This window comes from Carcharodon carcharias, chromosome 4 (genome assembly GCF_017639515.1).
Source record: "Carcharodon carcharias isolate sCarCar2 chromosome 4, sCarCar2.pri, whole genome shotgun sequence".
NCBI lineage: Eukaryota > Metazoa > Chordata > Chondrichthyes > Lamniformes > Lamnidae > Carcharodon > Carcharodon carcharias.
In genome coordinates, this window is record NC_054470.1 from 159,978,721 (window position 1) to 160,003,670 (window position 24,950).

Consider the following 24,950-nt stretch of genomic DNA (forward strand, 5'->3'; position numbering starts at 1 on the left):
TATCCTTTTCCAATTTGAAAGGGTGGTGAATAAAATTTAGCTCAATGAACTAACTCATGATCATCAGTTATCTCTGCTGCTTGTCTTACAGAATCAATCCTCTGTTCCTCCACATGAGTTCTCAATACTGAAGGAATTGAATCTTTAAATTCTTCCAAAAGAATTACTTCCCTAAGAACTGCATAGGTTGTCTCTATTTTTAACACCTGTATCCACTGGTCAAAATTACTCTTTCAAACTCAATATAAGTTTGCCCAGGCTGTTTTCTCATTCCTAAATTTGTCTGTATGCTTCAGGAACAAACTCACGCACTCAAAATAGCCTTTTTCACCACATCATAATTAGACATTTCTTCTGATAGTGAAGCATATGCCTCAAGCGGCCTACTGAACAACTTTGTTGCTCCCAATGCAGTCTCTACAGTGGAGAGACCAAATGTAAACTGGGCGACCGCTTTGCAGAACACCTGCGGTCTGTCCGCAAGAAAGACCCAAACCTCCCTGTTGCTTGCCATTTTGACACTCCACCCTGCTCTCTTGTCCACATGTCTGTCCTTGGCTTGCTGCATTGTTCCAGTGAAGCCCAACGCAAACTGGAGGAACAGCACCTCATCTTCCGACTAGGTATTGTACGGCCTTCCGGACTGAATATTGAATTCAACAACTTTAGACCTTGAACTCCCTCCATCCCCACCCCCTTTGTTTCTTCCCCCTCCTTTTGTTTTTTCCAACTTATATAGATTTTTCTTTTCCCATCTATTTCCATTATTTTTAAATCTTGTATGCCCTGCTAGTCTTTCCACCCCACCCCCACTAGAGCTGTACCTTGAGTGCCCTGCCAACCATTCTTAATTAGCACATTCGTTTAGATAATATCACCACCTTCAACACTCCTTTGTCTGTGACATCTTTTGATTATCTGCTCCTAGAACTGCTCGCTTGTCCCTACAACCACACCATCCTTTTTTTCCCCCACCAAACCAGCTTATATTTCACCCCTCTTCTAATATTCAATCAGTTCTGTTGAAGGGTCATGAGGACTTGAAACGTCAATTCTTCTTCTCAGCCGATGTTGCCAGACCTGCGTTTTTCCAGATAATTCTGTTTTTGTTTCAGACTAATAATAATGTCCAGCTTTCCTGTGGCCAATTCATCTGTTTAGCTAGCTTCTCAAATGTAATATAGAATGCTTCAATATCTTTATCTTTGGAAGAGCTTGTGCAGATTTCACATCTCCCCACTGGGTTCTAATCTGGCGATAAATCCTTTCTCACCACCTGGCATTTTTTTTTTTAAACACCAACATTTTTCATCAGATTTCTCTTTCCTCCTCTATCTTCACAATTTATAATTTCCCTTCAAAAGCCATTTCTGTCCTTTGCTTCTAATTCAAGCTTTTTCATTTGCAACTGAAGTTTCACTACTGCCTAGCTGTGACTCACTAGTGTCAGGCTTCACTTCCAACTAGATGCTGTGCTATACTCATGATTTCCTAGCACCCTCCGGTAACTCCAATTTTGACTCATCTGCCAACTCTGTTCACTTTTGGTTATTATCTTCTACTCCCAGACAAGTCTTAGGAAATGTCAAAGCCATCTTGCAATCTCACCACTTCTAAAATACCTCTCCAACTCCTGAATTCAAAGTGCTTCTCATACTCATAACCTTAAGATTCACCAATTCCAAACCAATCAAGGAATTAGAAATATTTCTATAAAAACAAAAAAACTGCGGATGCTGGAAATCCAAAACAGAATTACCTGGAAAAACTCAGCAGGTCTGGCAGCATCGGCGGAGAAGAAAAGAGTTGACGTTTCGAGTCCTCATGACCCTTCGACAGAACTTGAGTTCGAGTCCAAGAAAGAGTTGAAATATAAGCTGGTTTAAGGTGTGTGTGTGGGGGGTGGAGAGATAGAGAGAGGTGGGGGGGAGGTGTGGTTGTAGGGACAAACAAGCAGTGATAGAAGCAGATCATCAAAAAATGTCAACGACAATAGTACAATAGAACACATAGGTGTTAAAGTTGCTGATATTATCTAAACGAATGTGCTAATTAAGAATGGATGGTAGGGCACTCAAGGTATAGCTCTAGTGGAGTTTTTTTTAAATAATGGAAATAGGTGGGAAAAGGAAAATCTTTATAATTTATTGGAAAAAAAAAGGAAGGGGAAAACAGAAAGGGGGTGGGGATGGGGGAGGGAGCTCACGACCTAAAGTTGTTGAATTCAATATTCAGTCCGGATGGCTGTAAAGTGCCTAGTCGGAAGATGAGGTGTTGTTCCTCCAGTTTGCGTTGGGCTTCACTGGAACAATGCAGCAAGCCAAGGACAGACATGTGGGCAAGAGAGCAGGGTGGAGTGTTAAAATGGCAAGCGACAGGGAGGTTTGGGTCATTCTTGCGGACAAACCGCAGGTGTTCTGCAAAGCGGTCGCCCAGTTTACGTTTGGTCTCTCCAATGTAGAGGAGACCATATTGGGAGCAACGAATGCAGTAGACTAAGTTGGGGGAAATGCAAGTGAAATGCTGCTCCACTTGAAAGGAGTGTTTGGGTCCTTGGACTGTGAGGAGAGAGGAAGTGAAGGGGCAGGTGTTGCATCTTTTGCGTGGGCATGGGGTGGTGCCATAGGAGGGGGTTGAGGAGTAGGGGGTGATGGAGGAGTGGACCAGGGTGTCCCGGAGGGAGCGATCCCTACGGAATGCCGATAAGGGGGGTGAAGGGAAGATGTGTTTGGTGGTGGCATCATGCTGGAGTTGGCGGAAATGGCGGAGGATGATCCTTTGAATGCGGAGGCTGGTGGGGTGATAAGTGAGGACAAGGGGGACCCTATCATGTTTCTGGGAGGGAGAAGGCGTGAGGGCGGATGCGCGGGAGATGGGCCGGACACGGTGAGGGCCCTGTCAACGACCGTGGGTGGAAAACCTCGGTTAAGGAAGAAGGAGGACATGTCAGAGGAACTGTTTTTGAATGTAGCATCATCGGAACAGATGCGACGGAGGCGAAGGAACTGAGAGAATGGGATGGAGTCCTTACAGGAAGCGGGGTGTGAGGAGCTGTAGTCGAGATAGCTGTGGGAGTAAGTGGGTTTGTAATGGATATTGGTGGACAGTCTATCACCAGAGATTGAGACAGAGAGGTCAAGGAAGGGAAGGGAAGTGTCAGAGATGGACCACGTGAAAATGATGGAGGGGTGGAGATTGGAAGCAAAATTAATAAATTTTTCCAAGCCCGACGAGAGCATGAAGCGGCACCGAAGTAATCATCGATGTACCGGAGAAAGAGTTGTGGAAGGGGGCCGGAGTAGGACTGGAACAAGGAATGTTCCACATACCCCATAAAGAGACAGGCATAGCTGGGGCCCATGCGGGTACCTATAGCCACACCTTTTATTTGGAGGAAGTGAGAGGAGTTGAAGGAGAAATTGTTCAGTGTGAGAACAAGTTCAGCCAGACGGAGGAGAGTAGTGGTGGATGGGGATTGTTCGGGCCTCTGTTCGAGGAAGAAGCTAAGGGCCCTCAGACCATCCTGGTGGGGGATGGAGGTGTAGAGGGATTGGACGTCCATGGTGAAGAGGAAGCGGTTGGGGCCAGGGAACTGGAAATTGTTGATGTGACGTAAGGTGTCAGAGGAATCACGGATGTAGGTGGGAAGGGACTGGACAAGGGGAGAGAGAAGGGAGTCAAGATAACGAGAAATGAGTTCTGTGGGGCAGGAGCAAGCTGAGACGATCGGTCTACCGGGGCAGTTCTGTTTGTGGATTTTGGGTAGGAGATAGAAGTGGGCCATCCGAGGTTGGGCGACTATCAGGTTGGAAGCTGTGGGAGGGAGATCCCCAGAGGAGATGAGGTCAGTGACAGTCCTGGAAACAATGGCTTGATGTTCAGTGGTGGGGTCATGGTCCGGTGGGAGGAAGTGTCTGTGAGTTGACGCTCAGCCTCCGCGAGGTAGAGGTCAGTGCGCCAGACAACAACAGCACCACCCTTGTCAGCGGGTTTGATGACAATGTCAGGGTTGGACCTGAGAGAATGGAGTGCAGTAAGTTCAGAGAGAGACAGGTTAGAATGGGTGAGAGGAGCAGAGAAATTGAGACGACTAATGTCGCGCTGACAGTTCTCAATGAAAAGATCGAGAGAAGGTAAGAATCCAGAGGGAGGGGTCCAGGTGGAGGGAGAATATTGGAGATGGGTAAAAGGATCCGTTGAACTGGGAGAGGACTCCTGCCCAAAGAAGTGAGCCCGGAGACGAAGACGGCGGAAGAAGAGTTCAGTATCATGCCGAGCCCGAAATTCATTGAGGTGAGGGCGTAAGGGTATGAAACTAAGTCTTTTGCTGAGCACTGAACGTTCAGCATCGGAGAGGGGAAGGTCAGGGGGTATAGTGAATACACGGCTGGGGTTGGGATTGGAAGAAAGGGTGGGGACGGAGGGACAGGCAGGGGTGGAGGGTCCTAGATGGGTGTTGGTGTCGATGAGTTGTTGGAGCTTGCGTTCCTTAGCACTTGAGAGAAAGAGAAAAAGTTTCTTGTTGAGGCGTCGGATGAGCCAAAGGATAAAATGAAACTGGGGGCACGGGCAGCTTTGAAAAAGGGTACGGCGGTGCTGCTGGAGGGAGAGGTTGAGTGTGTTCATATGGCGGCGCATGGCACTGAGTGTGGATTTCAGAATGTGACGGGAACAGCAGTCCGAGAAACGTTTTATGTCCTGGAGATACCTGTAATCCTGGGTGGGTTCGAAACATGAGGGGTGGAATTTCAGTTGAAATCCACGTGGGGTAAGTCGGAGACGGAGACAGTCACTGAGAAAGGAGATATGGCTGTGAATAGAAAATAGAAATATTTCTAACTTGGCAAGAGACAGCCTTTCGGTAAAGCTTGGTTATTTAAAAATCCCCAGTGGAAACTTTAACTGTCATAACCGATGTTTTAAGTGGTATGTTTGAGATGCAACTCTAAATTCAGGAATCTGACCACCAGTTCTCAAGAGGTTTTATATTAAACTAAATGAAACATTTTATTAGTTTATACAAATTAAACATACACACATGGCTACAAATTACTACTAACAAATTCCCAAACTAATCTTTAAGGCAATGGCAACCCATAGACTTAACCAGACATCAGGTAAAGCATTTTCACATTACTAATTCAAAATGAGGTTCCTTTCACTTTGATTCCTGTGGAGACAGTTGTAGGTTCAGCTGCTTTGATCTTACATTGCCTCTGCACTGTGCACACACAAACTGCCCTCTGATATACCTAGCATACCTAATTGAATGTAAACTCTCATTGTATCACCAGCCTCTTTGAACTCCACCTCTTCTAACAATAAAACCCCTTTCATACTACCAATTTTATTAATATTATAAACATATTGCTTGATCTCTGTTAGCTGGATGCCAGATTCCACCCCACTTTTTGAATGCTCTATTCAAAAAATGCAAATGCACTCTACCTCTGTTTACATCTCAAAACTAGTACACATCAAAGCACCCAGACTAGCTGGCTTTAATCCAGTTAAGACACACCCACTGTCTAAAGCTCTATTTTTAAAAAAATTCTAATATATACATTACTTTATGACATGATCCCATCAATGCCCTGCATAACTGAAGCACACTTGCTTCTGAGTCAGATTGTAGGTTTAAGTCCCGCCCCAGGATTTGAGCACAAAAATCAAGGCTGACAATCCTGTGCAGTACTGAGGGGGTGCTGCACTTTTGGCGGCCCATTTTTCAGATGAGCTGTTAAACCAGCCTTACCCCATGGCACTATTTTCTTAGAAAGCAGAGGTGTTTTGGCTAATATTTATCCCTTCAATGTATGAGAAAATGATCTGGTCGTTTATCATACGGCTATGCTCTTAACAAATTGGCTGCCACATTGTATGCAAACAGGACATTTCTGCAGGAGTTCCTCAGGATAGTGCCAAGGCCCAAACATCTTCTGCTGCTTCATATTGATTTTCGCCAACCAAGGTCAGAAGCGGGGATTGTCTCACAATTGCAGAGTGTTCAGTACCGTTCGAAACTCAATACAGAATCGTAGAATGGCTATCGCACAGGAGACCATTCAGCCCATGTCTGTGCTGGTCCTCAAAGACCAATTTGCCCAATGCCACTCTTTTTTTCTCTGTAGTCCTGCAACGTTTTCATTAAGATAATTTTCAAAAATTGAATAGCCTTGATTGAACCTGCCTCCAGCACACTCAGGCAGCGCATTCCAGATCCTAACCACTTGCTCGTTTCCTCGTTTGTGCCATTTCTGCCTTTGCCAATTACCTTAAATCTGTGTTCTCTGGTTCTTGATCCTTTCATCAATAGGAACAGTTTCTCCTGACCTATGACTAGATGATTCATGATTTTGAACATCTCTATCAAATCTCTCTCATCCTTCTCTATGCAACCAAAATTCCTCTTACCTGGAGACATTCTTGTGAATCTTTTCTGCACCCTCTCTAATGCCTCCACGTCCATCCTAAAGGATGGTATCCAGAACTGGATAAAATATTCTGGTTGAGAAAGAGCCAGTGTTTCATACAGGTTTAACAGAGCTTCCTTATTTTTGTACTCTTATGCCTCTTGATAAATCCCAGTATGCTATATAACTCTCCTGCCACCTTCAATGATTTCTGCATTTATACAGCCAGGTCTCCCTGCTCCTGCCCCACCTGGTGAATTGTACTCTTTATGTTGTCTGTTCTTCCTAAACAAATGAATCACCTCATACTTCTCTGCATTAAATTTCATCTGTCACTTGTCTGCCCATTTCAGAAACCTATGTCTTTGGAAGTTCTAAACAATCAATCTTATGGTCCACAGTTCCAATCATCTGCAATTTTTGAAGTTATGCCCTGTAAACCAAGGTCTAGGTCACTAATATATCAGAAAGATATAGTTGGCAACTCCACCATAAATCTTCCTCCAATCTGGAAAAAACAACCATTCACAACTACTGTTTTCCTATCCCTAAGCCAATTCTATATTCATGTTGCTACTGTGTCTTTTATTCCCTGAACTCTAACTTTGTTCACAAGTCTGTTGTGCAGCACTGTATCAAACACCTTTCGAAAGTCCATCAAAAGCATTACCCTTTATTTTACCAACATGCTTTTTGGATGAGGTAAACATAATCTGCCCTTAACAAATCCATGCTGAGTTTTCCTTAGTTAACCCACATTTGCCCAAGTGACTAATTTTGTCCTGAATTATTATTTCTAAAAGTTTCCCCATCACTGAAGTTAAACTTACTGGCCTAACAATACTGGGCTTATCTTTACACACTTTTTTGAACAAGGGTGTTACATTTGCAATTCTCCAATCCTCTGGTGTCACCACTGAGTATCGAACAGTCTGTGCCTGCAAACAGCAAAACCTAGGCAACATTCGGGCTTGGGCTGATAAGTGGCAAGTAAACATTTGTGTCACACAAGTGCCAGGCAATGACCACTTCTAACAAGAGAGAATCTGACCACCATCCCTTGATATTCAATGGCATTGCCATCAATATCCTGGGGATTAACAGTGACCAGAAGCTTAGCTAGACCAGCCATAGAAATACAATGGCTTCCAGAGCAGATCAGAGGCTGGGAATTCTGGGGCAAGTAACTCATCTCCTGATGCCTCGGAACCTGTCCTCTGATAATGAGACACAAGTCAGGAACATTAAGGAATATTCTCCACTTGTCTGGATGAGTGCAGTTCCAACAACACTCAAGCTCGATACCATCTAAGGCAAAGCATCCTGCCTGACCAGTACCCTATACACCACCTTAAGCATTCACTCCCTTCACTACCAGCACACTGATAAAAAGTGTATACCATTTACAAGATGCACTGCAGCAACTTGCCAAGATTCTTGCAACAGCACCTTCCAAACCTGTGACCAGCACCATCTAGAAAGACAAGGACAGGAGATACATGAGAACACCATCATCTGCAGATTCACCCGCCATGCTGCCGCACACCTCCCCCCCCCATCCCTCCCTCAAACCACACACCGTTCTGACTTATAATAAGATCATAAGACATAGGAGCAGATTAAGATGTGGGAGCAGAAGTAGACCATTCAACCCATCAAGTCTGCTCCACCATTCAATGAGATCATGGCTGATCTGATAATCCTCAACTTCACTTTCCTGCCTTTTCCCCATAACCCTTGATTTCCTTACTGATTAAAAATCTGTCTATCTCAGCCTTGAATATACTGAATGACCCAGCCTCCTCAGCCCTCTGCGGTAAAGAATTCCACAGATTCACTGCCCTCTGAGAAAAGAAATTCCTCCTCATCTCTGTTTTAAATGGGCGCCCCCTTACTCTGATATTATGCCCTCTGGTCCTAGACTCTACCACAAGAGGAAACAACCTTTCAGTATCTACCCTGTCAAGCCTCCTAAGAATCTTACATGTTTCAATAAGGTCGTCTCTCATTCTTCTAAACTCCAATGAGTACAGGCCCAACTGACTCAACCTCTCCTCATAAGAAAATCCCTCTATCCCCGGGATCAACCTAATGAACCTTCTCTGGACTGCCCCCAACGCCAGTATATCTTCCCTTAGAGAAGGGGACCAAAACTGTTCATAGTATTCTAGGTGTGGTCTAACTGGTGCCTTGTATAATTTTAGCAAGACTTTCCTATTTTTATACTCCATTCCCTTTGAAATAAAGGCCAGCATTCCATTTGCCTTCCCTATTACCTGCTGAACTTGTATGTTAGCTTTTTGGGATTCATGCACAAGGACACCTCTGTGCTGCAGCTCTTTTCAGTCTTTCTCCATTTAAATAATATTCAGCTCCTCCATTTTCCCTGCCAAAGTGCATAACCTCACACTTTCCCACATTATATTCCATCTTCCACATTTTTGCCCACTCAGTTAACCTGTCTATATCCCTCTGTAGACTCTTTGTGTCATCCTCACCACTTGCCTTCCCAGCTATTTTTGTGTCATCCACAAACTTGATGATAGTACATTCATTTCCCTCACCCAAGTCATTAATATATATTCTAAATAATTGTGGCCCCAGCACTGATCCGTGTGGCAATCCACTAGTTACAGGTTGCCATCCTGAAAATGCCCCAACTCTCTATCATCTATTAGTTAGCCAATCCTCTATCCATGCTAACACACTACCCCCAACACCATGGGTTCTTATCTTATTAAGTAGCATTATGCATGGTACCTTATGGAATGCCTTTTGGAAATCCAAATATATTGCATCTACTTGTTTCCCTTTATCTATCCTGCTCGTTTCCTCCTTAAAGACTTCTAATAAACTTGAAACTATATTGCCTTTCCTTTGCTGTCACTGGGCCAAAACCCAGGAATTCCCTCTCTAACAGCATTGTGGGTTTACTTACAACACATGGACTTCAGCAGTTCAAAAATGCGGCTCACCATCACCTTGCAAGCAATGTCTACGTCACAAGAAGGAACAAGAAAATTACAACAATTGCTTCACTTCAAAAGCACTTAATTGGCTATAAATTGCCCAGGGCTATCCAGTGGCCATGAATGGTGCTAAATAAATGTAAGTCTTAAATAGAGGCACTCGTCTCTGCTATTTTGTAGTAAATAAATTGCTAGACATAGCAAAACAATAGAATATCATTGAGGATGTGCTATTCTCACCTACAGTAATTTCTGGTCTATTGTGCAAGTTTAACCCCGCCAACAGATTTATTTTTTTTTAAAACTGATGCACAAACTAGCTTTTGTTTAAGGAATTTAGAAGAATGAAAGGTGACCTTATTGAAACGTATAAGATTCTTAGGGGTCTTGACAGTGTAGATGCTGAGACGTTGTTTCCTATTGTGGGAGAATCTGGGACCAGAGGGCATAATCTCAGAGTAAAGGAGCGCCCATTTAAGACAGAGATGAGGAGGAATTTCTTCTCTCAGAGGGTAGTGAATCTATGGAATTCTTTAAGCAATATGAAAATATTATATGCAGGAACAAACATAGAAGCTGAAATTTCAAGTTGTTGCCCGCTCTGACTGATCGCCTCTAGCAGTTGGGTTTGTAATCCATTGATTGCTCCAACCACGGATGCTGCTGCGGGTGGTGTCTGCATCCAAAATTGGCTGCCAAAATCAAATCACGATGGGCACAGGGCGTTGTCCTTGCCGCTTATCGTTTTCTCGCCCTCTTGTGTTTTGGGGTTTGTTCAGAGGGCAGAAGAAGCTGGAGGGGGTTTTTATTACCCCACCCCCTGCCCCCACCGCCAACTTCAGGCTGGGTGAAATTGATGCCCAATTGAAAGTTGATGTTTTTGATTAATTGCTAAATTCACTCCAATAGAGATAGTGGGCTCTCTTCCTATTTATTGCAGGGTGCACTGGTCAACACTTCCCTCTCAACCAGCATCACTAAGTAGGCGATCAAATGGTTAATTATTGCTTGCTGTTTTTGAGAGCTTGCTGTGCACAAGTTAGTTGCTGTGTTCCCCACATTACAACAGTGCCTACACTTCCATAAAGTAATGAGGGCTCTGAAGTGGACAGCTGGCAGGTTTAAATGTGTGAATTCATTTTTATGGCAACAATGCACTCTCCATTATAAGTACATATGTAAACTGAAAGCAGCTGGCGAGTGCAGTAGCTATTCCATAAACAGATCAAGGAGGAGTCATATAAAGTTGCTCGAAAAAGTGGCAAGCCTGAGGATTGGGAGCAGTTTAGAACTCAGCCAAAGGAGATCCAAGAGATTGATTGAGAAGGGAAAAATAGAGGATGAGAATCAACTTGCAAGGAACATAAAAGCAGACTGTAAAAGCTTCTACAAGTATGTAAAAAGAAAAAAGATTAGTGAAGATAAATGTAGGTCCCTAACAGTCTGAAATGGGAGAATTTATAACAGAGAACAAGGAAATGGCAGAGCAATTAAACAAATACTTTAGTTCTGTTTTCATGGAGGAAGACACAAATAACTTCCCAGAAATACTAGGGAACCAATGGTCTAGTGAGGAGGAGGAATTGAAGGAAATTAGTATTATTAAAACAATAGTGCTGGAGAAAGTAATGGGATTGAAAGCCAATAAATCCCCGGGGCCTGATAATCTACATCCCAGGGTACTAAAGGAGGTGGTTGTCATCTTCCAAAATTCTGTAGATTCTGGAACAGTCCCGGCAGATTGGAGAGTGGCAGATGTAACCCCACTATTTAAAAAAGGAGGGAGGGAGAAAACAGCCTAACCTCAGTAGTAGGGAAAATGCTAGAGTCATTCTGCTTCACTCTAAATGCTATAGTCAGCTTTCCTCTGCTTCACTCAGAGGATGGTGAACCTGTAGAATTTTCTATCACAAAAGGCTGTGGAGACCAAGCCACTGAATATATTTAAGGAGGAAATAGATGGATTTCTGGAGGCACCAAGGGGTATGGGGAGAGAGTAGGAGTATGGCTAGAAAATAAAGGATGTGATAAAGGGCTCTTAGAAAATATCAATAGGATTAGGCAAAGTCAACATGGATTTATGAAAGGGAAATCGTGTTTTACAAACCTACTCGAGTTCTTTGAGGACATAACTGGAAGAATAGATAAGGGACAACCAGTGGATGTGCTGTATTTGGATTTTGGATGTGAGCGATGAGGAGGGTGTTAAGAGGCTTCAAGGCAACTTAGACAGGTTGATTGAGTGGGAAAATACACGGCAGATGCAGTATAACATGGATAAGTGTGAAGTTATCTGCTTCAGTAGGTAAAGCAGGATGGCAGAGTATTATGAAAATGGTGATAGATTGGGAAATGTTGATGTACAAAGGGACTTGGATCCTTGTACACCAATCACTGAAAGCAAGCAGGCAGTTAAGAAGGCAAATGGTATGTTGGCCTTCATTGCGAAAGGACATGAGTACAGGAACAAGAATGTCTTATTGCAGCTGTACAGGGTCTTGGTGAGACCACACCTGGAGTACTGAGTGCAGTTTTGGTCTCCTTACCTTAGAGGGAGTGCAGCGAAGATTCCTGGTATTGCAGGATTGTTGTATGAGTAGATATTGGGCCAGCTAGGCCTGTATTCACTGGAATTTAAAAGAATGAGAGGAGATCTCATTGAAACATATAAAATTCTGACAGGGATGGACAGATGCAGGGATGATATTTCCTCTGGCTGGCGCTCTAGAACAAGGGGTCACAGTCTCAGGGTATGGGGTAGACCATTTAGGACTGAGATGAGAAGAAACTTCTTCACTCAGAGGGTGGTGAACCAATGGAATTCTCTATCACAGGAGGCTGTGGAGGCCAAGTCACTGAATATATTTAAGAAGGAAATAGAGAGATTTCTAGACTCTAAAGGCATCAAGGGGTTTGGGGGGAGATAGGGAGTATGGCGTTGAGATAGAGGATCAGTCATGATCATATTGAATGGTGGAGCAGGCTTGAAGGACCAAATGACCTACTCCTGCTCCTATTTTCTAAGTTTCTATGTTCCTACTATCCACATTGCATAATCACATTTGTGTGCTGTAGTGAAATCCTAAGGGCAGAATTTTCAGCCTTTTGGGTGGGCTGGTTGGGAGTGGGCATGGAGCTGATTGCTGCCCGTGATCGTCACCATGCCGCCATATTATGCGGACGGGCCAATTAAGGCTCGCCAATGGTGACCCGGTGGCCTGTTTAAAGGGTGCGCAGGCAGCCTTCCAAAGGCTGTCAACCATGGCCAGCAGAAGGGCTCCCGAGAGCACTGCTGGTGATCAGGCCAGGCAGGAGGGCCAGTCGGAGGGGCACTGTGACCCTCGCTTCTCGGACGAGTGCCTTGCTGCCTTCTTCAAGGAGGTGGCAGCACGGCATGAAATCCCCGTGTTGAGGGACGGGAGGAGGAGGCCCCCACCCCATGACGAAATGTGCTTGGGAGGAAGTGGCAGAAAGGGTCAGTGCACACAATGTAGTGCGACGGACCTGGGTTCAGTGCCGCAAGCGCTTCAACAACTGTTGTGATCAAGAAGGTTGAGTACCGTGTTGGCATGGGTCACATAGCACAGCAGTTAGGTTGGCCCCCTTGGCTAGTCCACCCCTCCCCCACCACCACCCCCAACCCCACCCAAACTCTGCATGTAATTACTGCGTTGAACCATTCATAGTAAGTGGCCTTCACTAGGTGGGCCAGTATTTATTGCCCATGCCTAGTTCACCCTGAGAGGGTGGTGCTGAGCTGGGTTCTGTATCCGCTGCATGTGTTAGACTGACACCCGCAGCACTGTTTTGGGGGCGACCTCAAGGATCTGCACCTAGGTGCAGTGCTGGAACTTCGAAACATGTCAGAGTCAGGCTGCTGACTGACTGGGAGGGGAACTTCCAGGTGGCGGGGGCATCCATCCATCTGCTGCCCTGGGCGTTCTACATGGTTGTGCCTCCTTGCTTTGTAAAGTCATACAGTGCGGGTGGCAAATGTGATGGTGACAGCATCTGAGCAAGGGGGTCAGCCCTGGCTGCTTGGAGTGAGTGTACGGTGACTCCAGGGTCACGATTCACATGAGCCCTGCAATGTTTCACTCAGTTGGGAGTGGCAGGGCTGCAATGGGAATCCAGGTACAGGGTGGACTAATGAATGCTTCTCTCTCCTTTTCAGAAGACAGCACACAATAACACAGAGCAGATGTGGACAGGCGGGGGCCAGGCACAGTTGGCGATTCACACCAGCTATGAGCAGGAGAGGCGCTATGCGCCCAGGTCAACCAGTAGCGGTGAGGTTGGGGTGTCAGGGGGAGGTAAGAGTGCCGTGCACTGAGGTCACAATGTCTGTCAGGGCAAACATTCCACTGTTGAATGTTTAATAAATTAAGCTTCCAACATGGGTTTCCCATTGACAATGGAAGGAGGAGCGCATACTGATCCGGGGGCCAGGCATGCACATTAACAGTGTCTCGACTTCAACTAATCAAATGTCCTTGTTCTTCCTTTCAGCCTCACCGGAGCAGGGCCGGGACGAGATGGCAGTGGGCTCACCACAAACACTGGGGGTCCTGACAAATTACAAGCACCAGTGTCACACCATCTCTGCCAAGCAGGCACCAATGCAGATACTAGCATCTCAGTGGGGATCAGATCATTGGCTAGTGTCCCGGGGCACTGCAGTGAGGGCACTTCACACTCGCTTGAAGTGCAGGTGGAGGCAGAGAGTGCCCCGGGCGCCAGCGGTCAGAGGCCTGCAGGGGACCAGGCACATGCTTTGGTCAGCTGATGATGGGCCTCTGAAGCAACCTCATGATGGCACACGAGCCGCCTGTTGTCTCTGCCGGCTCCCCTCAGGGTGCTCCGGATAAGGGCGGCAGCTCCTCCACCCCTCTGCCAGTGACCGTGAGATCAGATGAGGCTGCAGCGACTGGGGAGATGCCAGCTGTGGCACTGGCCGCTCCCCTCCAGGCGGGGTCATCACAGGCTCCAAGGGCCAGAGGATGTGCGCCAAGGTCATCAAGGCCAACATGGCAGCAGAGTCAGCAGGCTGTCTCCAATGCCAGTGCCAGCGAGGGGGGAACACCCAGACATAGTAGCTGAAAATGTAAGCTTAAGGCACCTTAGACACACCACAGGCTTCTCACTGGTGGTTTTATGTTGCCCCGGTCTTAGTTGATTATTAGTCAGTGTGCAGCTCAACACCTTTGAATTAAGTTTCCTTTCTGTTTTACTTTGTGAATTCATTGAATGCTTTAGTTGGGAACAAGGCTGAGGGTGATTTATTACTTCTGCAGGTGAAGGGGAACACATGATGTTATGAATAACTTGTTTGTCATTGAGCTTTATTGACAGGGCACATAGTTAATATTCCTAACCAGGCAGGTTTTGCTCTCAGGTATCAAGTATGGAGCCTGCAACCCTAGCATGTGGTGGTGCTCCATCTGTGGTGTGCTAGTTGAAGGTTCGTTGGATTGAAACCACCCAGCTGTCCCTGCCTCCCTGGAGGTTGCCGGGTCACTGACTATCCCCTCAGCATTCTCCTGTGCATGCTTGAGTCTGGACTCACTACTGGACTCACCCTGGGCAGCCAGAGCATCTGCGTCTACATCTTCTTCCTCCTTTTCCAGCGCCAGATTGTGCAGAGTGCAGCATGCAACCACTATTGGTGACACACGGTCTGGGGGGGTATTGCAGTGCACCCCCTGAATGATCCAGGCATCGGAAGCGCATCTTGAGAAGCGATGGTTCTCTCCGCCACAGGCCTTGTGGAGGTGTGGCTCCTATTGTACCGCTGCTCAGCTTCTGTTCTTGGATGGCGGAGAGGTATCATGAGCCACTTTCGGAGACGATAGCCCTTGTCACCCAGCAGTCACCATCCAGCCCGGGCTGGAGCACTGAAGAGTCCCGGCACTGAGGAGTGTCTCAGGAGATATGCGTCATGGGAGCTGCCTGGGTACCTTGCACAGGCTTGCAGAATCTGAATCCTATGGTCACACACTACCTGCACGTTCAAGTAGTGGAATCCCTTCCTGTTGACAAAGGCACCCGGCTCACCCACTGGCACCTTGATGGCCACATGTGTGCAGTTGGTACGGAGGAACCCAGCACTCGCTGCAAAGCGGTGGCTTGCTTCGCTTGGCTGGCCTCGTCCTAGAAATAGTAAATGAAAGTCAATGCACGCCTGAATAGAGCGTCTGTCATCTGCTTGACATTAGAGTGGACAACTGACTGGGAGACTCTGCAAAGATCACCCATGACCCCTGGAAAGAGCCAGAGGCATAGAAATTGGCATGGGGTGCCCACCCACACAGTTGGTGCTGATCTCAGGGTCTATCATCTGACAAATGGAGGTGACTGTCTCCCTTGAGAGATGGAGCCTCCTTCAGCACTGTACCTCAGATATATTGAGGTAGCTGCTTCACTGCCTGTAAACCCTGACGGCAGGATAGTGGCGTCTTCTGCGGCCTCTTCCATCTTGGTCTACCTCTTGGTCCTGCACTCCTTGTGCCTGCGCCTGTCCTCCCAAAAGTGGCTGAATGTGGACTCCTGTCCTCATCCCCCTTCTGGCCCTCTCTTCCTCCTCAGAGGAGGTGCCTCCAGTGGAGAGCACAACTCCCATTCCCAGGCAAAGGGAAGGCTGCCTGAAACCAGCAAGGCCCCATGAATGATGTTTACTCCAGAGTCCTGACCTGAAGCCTGTTATTCCTGTCCAAACAGTTCTGAAGAGATTTGAAGTTGTCCTGTTCGCATAAGCAAGTAGCAGTAAGCTTACCAATAACTGTCTACCGAATACCACTCGCGATCCCACTCACCCCTCTTATCCTGTGTGTGGATGAGGTTTATACAAATGTCTCCTACTCACCTGCCCATTGTGCCTGTGTGACGTTCTGAAGATCGCACGGGCCCTGAAAAATCGTCGTTTATTAATGGCTAAAAGGCCTTAACGTTAATTAATGTCAGGCACGCATCAGAGCTTATAGCGTCGGCATGTTGGGCACACCCCCGCACGCTGACTTAAAAATTCTGGCCTAAATCAGAACCAAAGGGTAATTTTTAAATTTAAATATAATTCATACAACTCAAACCACATTTGGTATTTTTTTCTAGACTCTATCAATCCTGTAAATGCACAGATGGGAATCCTAAAACGTAAGAAATAGGAGCAGGAATAGGCATTTAGCTCTCCCCGGCTCCACCATTCAATAAGATTGTGGCCTTAACTCCACTTTCTTGCCTGTTCCCGCCCCCCCAACCTCTGACTCCCTTGTAGATAAATATCTAACCATGCCAGTTGAAGAGAAGAAAGAAAGAGCTTCCATTTGCACAGTATTTATCACATCATCCAGAATGTCTCAAAGCCTTTAACGTCTAATAGATTAATCTCGTAATTGTTGCCAAGTAGAAAAGTTAATATGTTCACAGCGAGGAGCATTACTCTCATTGCAACCAACCAGTTAGAGCCAGTCAATGCATCATCAACAGCTGGGTGTGCTTGGCAAATTCTTTTGAGGGAATAAAAAGCTAAATTTTAGCAGCGCCTTGGCTATATCTAACTTGTTAGCAACAAATATAAATAAACACACCTGTGACTGCAGGCCTCAAAAATCATCAGTTCCTCTTACATCCTCTTTGCCTCAAACTTAAACTCAAACAACAGTGAAAGAAACATTCAAGAAACAGCGAAAGTCCCATTTATTGGAGGTGGGAAACCAGGCTTCACTGATAACACTTAAGGAGCACTCTGGCTGCAGACAGGAAGAGACAATTCTGAAAAAGAAACAATTGACTGCAGGACCTGCAGATCAGGCCCCCACCCCTCACATGATGGCACCAAGGACCATGGTGGCACATGGCGGGCATGAGAGTTTGGCTACAGGCTGCAGCATCTTGAAGTGGGCCGAGGCAGACTGACACAGCTGGCTATGCAGTATTATCAAGGTGGAATGGGTGGCAGGGGAGTAGGCATGCTGTCGTCATGCTAGTTGGGAGGTAAAGGAGTATAGATCATCCTGCTTCCGCAGCTGCTTTATGTGGCTTGCACTGGAGAGGGGGTTGATTAATACGTGTCTACTATAAATAATTGCAGTTTTGCACATTTGTTTATTATTGCCACTTTATAAACAGGACTTGTTTAAAAGATCAGTTGCGACAGGAGCCTTGCTGATTGTCAGCCTATCAGGTATCTGGCGCCATCTTCTGGCTCTATCCATATTGTGCTCCAAACTATCTTTGGCCGGATGCTATCAATTTTTGAAGTAAATACACAGCTGAATTACAAATACTGTACACACAAAGATCTGTAGTGAAAGCAGGAATTTATAAAATCAACCCTAATATAATTTAAGATTAGGTATACAATGGAATCGAGACTGTGGACAGGTAAGTTCTGTTGTTGCATTTGGTAGTTTTGGATTGCCCTGATACAGTGCATTGAGCAGAAATGGCCAAGGAGATCGCATTTTCTTTATTTCAACAGATGGAAAGTTAGATGAGCTCCATGATGGGTGTGCTAATTTCCCAGTAAAATTTTTTAAACGATTTCTCAGATGAATATACCTCTAGGTATAGGAGAATCTGACCTTTTATTTTGGAGGGCAAGGGCTTAATAGTGAATCTACTTTTGATTCCTTTCAATGTGAGTTTTATTCCCCTTCAGATTTCATTCCTTTTTGTTAATAGCCTAGAGTTGAAGGGTGATTTACTCAGGATCTGGTCATTTACAACGATATGGTTACAAAAATCTTATAATGTCTAATTAGATGTTGATGGGCCAAAGTAAATAATTTATTTGCACTTCTGCCTCAGCATTTCGAAGGCTTGAATTGTGCCAACTCTCAAACCTGTTTCTCTGTAAAGGAAATGAATTCAGTTCTGGGAAACTCTTGGATAATTTTGATTTCTAAACCTAAGGGCTGAATCTTGCCATTCCCATGGAAATGGAGTTGGATGTGGGGGCAGGCTGGGAAAATAGGGGGGAGTTGAATTGGGATGGCCCCCTCCATCCCTGATGCATTCCCACTGTTGGGAAGCTTTCCCAAGGGAAGGCTAGGAACCAGACTATGCAGGTTAGGGGTGATTTTGCAGCCTCACTGGCATTTTGCAAGCACCAGAGTGCTTCCCCCAACCTGCGGAAGCTGCCAGCTCAGTGGTGGCAGCCTCCCGGTGGCTGTCTGGGGGCATCACTGGAGCTGGAAGTTCCATGCCACAAACAATGTGGGCTGCAGTCATAAAAAACTGAAATCAGAGCTGAGACTGATCCAGAAGAGGGCTTCCCTTCCATCTCTATGTACCTACTGGTCTAGATCATCTACATTTAAATACTGCTGTTTGGACCAACAAGGATGCCTCCATATTGGGGTGCACTCATGGTTCCCAAACTGCTTCAGCAGTGCCCACTTCTCCCAATGAGGCTACTGAGGTCCATCCTCTGATTGGACCGGCAGTATCAAGATCCCATCGACCTGAGGAGGCTGACTTTGGGAAGATTGCTGAGCCGGTGTCACTCCCAGTAAGTGCATCCCAGTAAGTAAGGCCATCATTTGGTCTCCTGCATTGGGGTCCTGAAGCCCACTGCAAAACCTAGCCCTAAAAATCACCCTCCTAAATCCTCAAAACCCCAATCAACATATCAGTCTCCTCTTGAAGACTGAGGTTTTACTGCTTTGTTGATGCCATCAGAGCTGTGGCAGGATGGACTTCCATCCACTTACTGACCTGGCACTCACCCTAATTATAAAAACTGCTTGATTATCATTATAATGTAATTGGTTCACTAATTTCTTCAGAGAAGAGAACCTTCCACGCTTATCTGCTGTGTCCTACACATGACTTCAGTTCCACTGTAGTTGACTCAGTTGTTGGGCAACCAGGGATATTTAATAAATGCAATCATACCAATGATACCCGCATTCTGAGATAAAATGACATAGAGGCCAATCCTATCCATAAAGTATCACATGGGCATTTAACTCTAAATCAAAGTGAGCTATTATATCCTTGTAAGGATCATTAGTGAGACAGCAGTCAGCCAGATTATTCTTTTCCTTTCCAGCTATTTAAAGCCAGTACTAGGATAAGAAATGGTAGGAAATTGAGTGAAGTGTTTTTATACCAGATCCTCACCATTTTTATGGTGGTTCAATTTTCCTCTTCTTACTTCATTGAATGAGGCAATAATGACAGTGGCATAGTTAATGACATTTTCTATCATTGTTGTCTGAGCAATGTTGGACTCTAGGAATGTCAAAACAGGAAGTCAGCGTTACTAAGGGGAACATAGCACATCGAGTACATCCATTTAAGGCATTCAGATTGCTGGACTAGTCCAATCCTATCCCGGCAAGTTCCAGTGTTGTCCTCCAAATGAATTTATTGGTTTTGACAACACCAAATCCTGCCTGATTGAGCATCTTTACTGTTTAAGGTGCTATATAAATACAAGTTGTTGTTGTTGTTCATGCTGACAGCTTTAGTGCCAGTTAAAACTGATGCTTGTGAAACGTGACAAACTGGCTTCCTGATGTCACTTTAACGAACCAACAACTGGAATGTATGACTACACACTTGAAGCTATCATGAACAAAGGTAGCATTTGAGGCTTATCAGTGATCATCCAAAGAGAGATTTAATTATCATGAAGCAATTATCAACAACGCTAATTCTTCCCTTGTATGGCAATAAGTAAGTCATGTCAGCTGATTGCGTTGGGGCTAAAGCTAACAATGTCAGAGGCAGCAAAATGGCAGTGGCAGTATAAGTCACTGTCCCAAAATTCCACACCATTTTCAGTCTGGTTTCAGTATGCGATCAAGATAATTAATAACCGAATGAGACAGAAGCCGTTTTGCTAATTTTCCACATCAAAAAATATCTTCCCCAAATTCATAGGATCATAAAGGGTCAGTCCCATGAACCTGCTCCAACCTTCACCTCTACCTGATCTGTATCTCAACTCCATTTTTGTTAATGATTCTGCTTATTCCATTTACAATTCCTCTAGACCCACCTTTTGTCCCTTGACCCATTATCACCTTCTTTGCATTGTGCCATCGTTCCTGTTTTCATTTGATCTCTAAGATAAAAGCAAAATATTGCGGATGCTGGAAATCTAGAACAAAACCAAAAATACCTGGAAAAACTCAGCAGGTCTGACAGCATCTGCAGAGAGGGACACAGTTAATGTTTCGAGTCTGAATGACTCTTCATCAGAACTAAGGAAAAATAGTAATAGAAAAGAGGTGAAATATTAGCTGGTTTAAGCGGGGCAGGGGCTGGGGGGTGGCGTAGGACAGGTAGAGCTGGATCGGGGGCCAGTGATAGGTGGAGATTGCCAAAAGATGTCATAGACAAAAGGACAAAGAGGTGTTGATGGTGGTGACATTAGCTAAGAAATGTGCTAATGGTGACATTAAGGGTAGAAAGCAGGACGAGCAAGGGACATATAGCCCTAGTGGGGGTGGGGATAGCCTATCCCCACCCCAACCCACCCACCCACCTGCCCGATCCGGTGACAAGCACAGCCTTTTGGAGGAGACAGTTCCTAATCTTCACTCCCAAAGTGTGGGGAGAAATGGCATACTGACTCCACTCTTAATTGTCCTGGCTCAAATGTTAAGATTAAGGGCTGGATTTTCAGGACGATTACCTGGTGGAAATGACCCATCACTGCTGTGGCTGCCGAGTTGGAATATGATGTCACGGCGATAACAGAGATGTGGTTCAAAGTAGGACGGGACAGGGTGCTAAATATTCCAGGATACCAGGGCATGTATTTTACCAGCCCCTGGATGGCTGGGTGCGGATCACTGCCTGCTCTCCGGAGATGGGCAGCCAATTTGCATAATTAAGGTGCCTATTAGGGGACAGAAAGTGGAGCCGCTGGCATTTTACCAGTGGCAGGATGGTCCCCTGCTGCACTAGGACGCCACGGACTTCATGATCCACCCTGCGGCAGCTAAAGGGGCCATTGGAGCCAGTCTCCCCTCAGCCTCCTCTGTTCCAAACCTATCCAATCTTTCCTCATAACTAAAACTCTCCAACCCAGGCAACATCCTTGTAAACCTCTTCTGTACCTCCCTAATGAAACCACATCATTCTTATTGTATGGTGACCAGTACACACAGTACTCTAGCTGTAGCTTAACTAGTGCATTATACAGTTCCAGCATAACCTTCCTGCACTTCTATTCTACACCTTGGCTAATAAAATTATCCCATATGCCTTCTTGACAACCTTATCGGCCTGCCTATCTTGCATTAATTTAAAACATCACCATGTCCAAAGTGTTCCACCACCAATGGGTTGCTTTTAAAGTGCACTTACTGTTGTTATGGGAGTCATGTGCCACCAAGTGTACAGCTAGATCCTGCAAAGAGCAAATAAGGTAAATGCTCAGATGTTTTTTACTCTTTCCAGGGATCTGGGCATCACTGGGATCTAGGCCAGCATTTATTGCCCATCCCTAATTGCCCTTGAGAAGGTGGCGGTGAGCTGTCTTCTTGAATGGCTGCCGTCCATGTGGTGTAGGCACACTCAAAGTCCCTAACAGCACTGTGGGTGTACCTACTTACAGTGGGCATACCTACTTTCTAGCAGTTTGATGCAACAGAATGGCTTCCAGACCATTTCAGAGGGCATTTAAGAGTCAGCCACATTACTGTGGGCCTGGAATTGGTAAGGACAGCAGATTTCCTTCCCTAAAGGACACTAGTGAACCAGTTGGGTTTTTACAACAATTGACATCATTAGACTTATAATTCCAGATTTTTATTGATTGAATTCAAATTCCACCATTGACTGTGGTGGGATTTGAACTGAGGGTCTCTGGATTACTAGTCCAGTGACAATACTACTACTCCGCCACCTCCCCTAAACTGGTTGAGGGAGGAATACTAAGAATAAAGGTTGCATTTGTATAGGGTCGTGGCCATGCTTGAAACTCTTCAAGCCATTTCTGAGTTGCAATATGCTGCAGTATATAAATGCAGACTTCTAAATTATGGTTCCTCCCAGTAATATAACATCTGAACTCCACTGAGCTTTGAACAATAACAGTTTGTTGGGATAGTCCATGATATGAGGAACTTTTTTTTCATTCATTCATGGGATGTGAGCCTCACTGGCTAGGCCAGCATTTATTGCCCATCCCTAATGGCCCTTGAGAAGATGGTGGTGAACTACCTTCTTGAACCCACAGTGCTGTTAGGAAGGGAGTTCCAGGATTTTGACCCAGTGACAGTGAAGAACCGGCGTTTTTTTTTAAGTCATGAAGGTGAGTGACTTGAAGGGGGATGTCCAGTGTCCTGTTGGTGGTGTTCCCACCTATTTGCAGCCCTTGTCCTTTTAGGTGGTATTGGTTGTGGGTTTGGAAGGTGCTGTCAAATGAGCCTTGTAGATGGTACACACTGCTGCTACTGTGTGTCGGTGGTGGAGGGAGTGAATGTTTGTGGATGTGGTGCCAATCAAGCGGACTGTTTTGTCCTGGATGGTGTCAAGCTTCTTGAGTGTTGTAGGAGCTGCACTCATCCATGCAAGTGGGGAGTATTCCATCACACTCCTGACTTGTGCCTTGTGGATGGTGGAGAGGCTTTGGGGAGTCAGGAGGTGAGCTACTCATTGCAGGATTCCTAGCCTCTGACCTGCTCTTGTAGCCACAGCAGTTGTATGGCTAGTCCAATTCAGTTTCTGGTCAATGGTAACCCCCAGGATGTTGCTATTGGGGGATTCAGTGATGGTAATGACATTGAATATCAAGGGGCGGTGGCTGGATTCTCTCTTGTTGGAGATGATCATTGCCTGACACTTGTGTGGCACAAATGTTACTTGCCACTTGTCATCCCAAGCCTGGATATCGTCCAGGTCTTGCTACATTTGGGCATGGACTGCTTCGGTATCCGAGGAGTTGCGGATGGTGCTGAACATTGTGCAATCATCTGCGAACATTCCCACTTCTGACCTTATGTTGGAAGGAAGGTCATTGATGAAGCAGCTGAAGATGGTTGGGCTGAGGACGTTCCCCTGAGGAACTCCTCCGGTGATATCCTGGAGCTGAGATGCCTGACCTGCAACAACCACAACCATCTTCCTTTGTGCTAGGTATGACTCCAACAAGTGGAGATTTTTCCTCTGATTCCCATTGACTCGTTTTGCTAGGGCTTCTTGATGCCACACTCTGTCAAATGCAGCCTTGATGACAAGGGCAGTCAAGCTCACCTCACCTTGCATACCAACTTGCACTGTGGCAGGTTTCTAACAAGAACAACCACAATCTGCTTTTATATAGCACTTTTAATATTGTAAAAGACCTCAAAGCACTTTATATTTGTTAAGCAAACTCTGGCATCGAACCACATGAGTTATTAAGAGGAGTGAACAAAAGCTTGGTCAAACAGTAGGATTAAAGGAGCATCTTAAAAGATGTCATGAACATATAATAATTTTCATAATATTATTGTGATTTATTGTAAAAGTGGGTTAATAGTAGAATTTGGATTAGTTTCTCTGTGTGTATCTCATGTATGGGGATTTAATTGAATTGGAGATGGCTGGTCTGGAGGTTTTTGAGTCCTCAAACAAGAAGCTAGCTTTGAAATGCTAAATACTTAAACATGGCTGAAGTTTTAGAATTTGAGGCATGAGGAAAATTTGCATTTATAAATAAATTAGGTTAGTCTGAATTTCAAAGAGTTGGTAGGATGTTAAACCTAGCTAAAAGAAGCTAAGCTAAACAGTGTGTATTTTTCCTAAAGGTTACTAATAAAATTAGTACTATGAAAGTTTTATATTATGAGAAAAATAATGTTGCAAAAGCATATGTAAACAATGGAATTTGCATGTTTCTACATGTATAAAGGAGATGAGGTTATGTGTAAGGGGAAAGAATTCTAAGATCTAACACATGTGTGAAAAGCCTCCAGCTCTATGCATTAAGTTGCTGTCTACAGGAACCGAAGATAAGAAAACTCACTTTGAATATCACTGTTCAGGGTATTGTGTTGCTTTGCCTGGGTCTGTTTAAATCTATTTGTTTTTACTGTTGCCTTAATGGAGGTGTAACTGGGAATCATATTAATTAAGGGATTTAGGAGTTATTGTATTAGTAATTTGTAGACCTGCGTATGTGCTTAAAATCTTTTCTTTTACTAATAAATATTTCATTTAGTTTTGTAAAAAACCTCTAAGTATTGGTGGACTTATTACTACTGAATTCAAGGTTTGCATCTCCAAATAAAATACAAATTGCAAAACAGTTGTGTGACTGTGTGATCAAGTTTCCCACGTGGATTTGATCCACTTGGCACATATCATCTGTCACATCATGACAAAAGAGGAGAGAGAGGTAGAGAGGTGGATAGGTTTAAGAAGGGCATTCCAGAGCTTAGGACTCAAGCTGTCAATGTGGCCACCAATGGTGGATCAAAGAAAATCAGAGTTGTGCATGAGGCCAGAATTGAAGATGCATTGAGACTTCGGAGGGGTTTCTCCTCTGAGCGGCAAGGCAAGGAATTTTGTAGAGAGTAATTCACCTCCTGTCTTTCCATAACCTGTCCACCATCTGCATGGCACAAGT